General features: G+C 36.0%; 1 pseudogene; it reads left to right on the forward strand.

Moving 5' to 3' along the window:
• The first annotated feature begins 485 nt into the window (after positions 1-485).
• On the forward strand, positions 486-1,868 carry LOC102418311 (annotated as a pseudogene).
• The last annotated feature ends 704 nt before the right edge of the window (positions 1,869-2,572 follow it).

Here is a 2,572-nt window from a genome sequence, read left to right on the forward strand (position 1 = left end):
ATATAGGTATCCTAGCAGAAAATAGAAAGGGGAAGAAAAACATTAAATAAACAATGACTAACATTTCCCCAGATCTGAAGAACTACATGAATATACATGTCCAAGAAGCCTAATGAACAATAAACAATAAACTCAAAGAAATCTACATCAAGAGACTTGGTAGTCAGATTGTTGAAACCCAAAGACAAACAGAGAATTTTGAAAGCAGCCAATGAGATGTGACTTGTTATGTTCAAGGGATCTTCAATAAGATTAACAACCAATTTCTCCTCAGAAACATGGAGGCCAGAAGGCATTGGGATGACATAACATCCTGAATTAAGAAAACCAACTATCAATCAAGAATTTTATATCACTTCCTTGCCCTGGTGAGGTATGGTAACTGGAAGGGGTGGATCCCATAGCTCTACCTTTGGCGTGTCTAATGATGGGAAGGCAGGGGTAGTAGCTTGCAGATGGACCTGGTAGTCCGCCAGCAAGCAGCCATGAAGGTGCCCTGGGGGATCATCAACATGAAGATGGGCTGGTACATCTCTTCCCAGCAGCCTGAGGAAGTGGAGGTGGAAGAGTTGAGCCTGTTTCTAAGCAACAAACTCCACAGACAGAGATCCCCAGGTGTTTCATTTGGTTTCTCAGTGTTTAATTTGGTAAATGCCATCATGGGAGTGGCATTTTTGGCTTAGCTTATGTATGGCTCATACCGATATCCTTGGATTTAGTTTCTTGTTGCTGGTAAATGCTCACCTGGCTTCATTCTTAGTCTATCTCCTGCTTAGTATGTGTACTCAGACAACTGTGACATCTTATGAAGATCTTGGACTCTTTGCATTTGGATCAGGTGGTGGTGGCAGGCACCATAATAATTCAGAATATTGGACCTATGTCACTTTATCTTTTAATTATTAAAACAGAGCTTCCTACTGCTATTTCAGAATTTTTGTCTGAAGACTATAGTGGGTCTTGGTATCTTGATGGATAAAGCCCAACTAATAATCATTTGTGTTTTCATTGTGTTCCTTCTTGCATTTCTTCCTAACATAGCCTTTCTTGGGTGCACAAGTAGTTTATCATTTTTCTATATGGTGTTCTTTTCTCTTGTGATAATAATTTTAAAAATGGTCCATCCCTTATCCTCTGACATTAAATTGTATAGAGCAATACTTCCAGATTTCAAATGCTGCAGAAGTAAAGCAAAGCTCTCTCATTTCTCCAGAGAGTGCGTATGCCATACCAATCATGGCCTTTTCGTTTCTCTGCCATACTTCAAGATTGCCCATATACTGTGGACTTTAAAGCCCTTCAAAGAAAAGAATGTAGAATGTAACCAATATAGCAAAATTGCTTTGCTTTTTCTCATGTATTTTATATCTACACTCTTTGGGTACGTTATTTTTTATTACAAAGTGGCATCTGATATACTATAAGATTATAATAAATACGTGCCACATGATGTTGTCATGATTTGAAGTTATGCATCCTGTTTGCTGTACTTTTGACAGTCCCTTTAATCCACTTCCTTTCAAGAAAAGCTTTAATGATGATGTTTTTCTCCAGTTTTCCACTCTCATGAATTCACCATTTTTTTTATTACTCTAGCACTCAATACTATCATTGTTTTACTTGCAATATTTGTTCCTGACATTAGGAATGTGTTTGTTGTAGTTGGTTCCAGTACATCAACATGTTTGATTTTTTTTTACGTTCTCAGGACTATTTTACCTTAAAATTAGCAGAGAGAATTTTCTCTCATGGAAAAAGCTTGGGGCTTCTGTTTTGCTCATCTTTGGAATTTGGTTGGGAATTTTAGTTTAGCACTTATCACTTTTAATTGGATTAACAAACAAAAGATATATTTTCCCATTTATTAAGAAGAATAATCTCCATATGCAAAAAGGAATAATTATGGAAAGCACCTTGGAGGAATCCTCTTTATATGGGTTAACATTTTTGTAAACATTATTAACAGAAAAGTGGAACAAAACCAGAATGGATAGGGGAAAGTGGGCTTTAGCAGTTTTAAGAAACAAACTCAAAATATAACAACAACAAGAAAAGAGTTTTGGTAAAATAATCTTTCCAGAATGGAGGAGAAATTAAGACATTTCCAGACAAACAGTAGCTGAGGGAGTTCATGACTAGAATAAATGGACTCCCTGCTCTAGAATAAATGTTAAAGGGAGTCTTTCAGGCTTAAATGAAATGACAGTAGACTATAGATTAGATAGACAGTAGACTATAGATTGAAGCCATAAGAAAAAATAAAGAACACTGATAAAGGTAACTACACAGGTAAATGTAAAATCCAGTATTATTTCCTTTTTTTATGGCTTGTAATTTATCTTTTCCTACATGATTTAATAGGCAAATTCATAAAACAGTGATTGTAAGTCTACATTAATGGACATACAACATATAAGGATCTGATCTGGAACCATAACAATACAGGGTGGGTCAAAAGTAGGTTTACACTTGTTCATATGGAAAATAATACAACAATCCTATATAATAAAAGTGTAATATGCAAATCAATTGAACAGTGGAACAACCAGTCAGCAGGGGAGCGGGGTGGGGG

The sequence above is a fragment of the Myotis lucifugus genome, unplaced genomic scaffold (assembly GCF_000147115.1).
Source record: "Myotis lucifugus unplaced genomic scaffold, Myoluc2.0 scaffold_17, whole genome shotgun sequence".
Lineage (NCBI taxonomy): Eukaryota > Metazoa > Chordata > Mammalia > Chiroptera > Vespertilionidae > Myotis > Myotis lucifugus.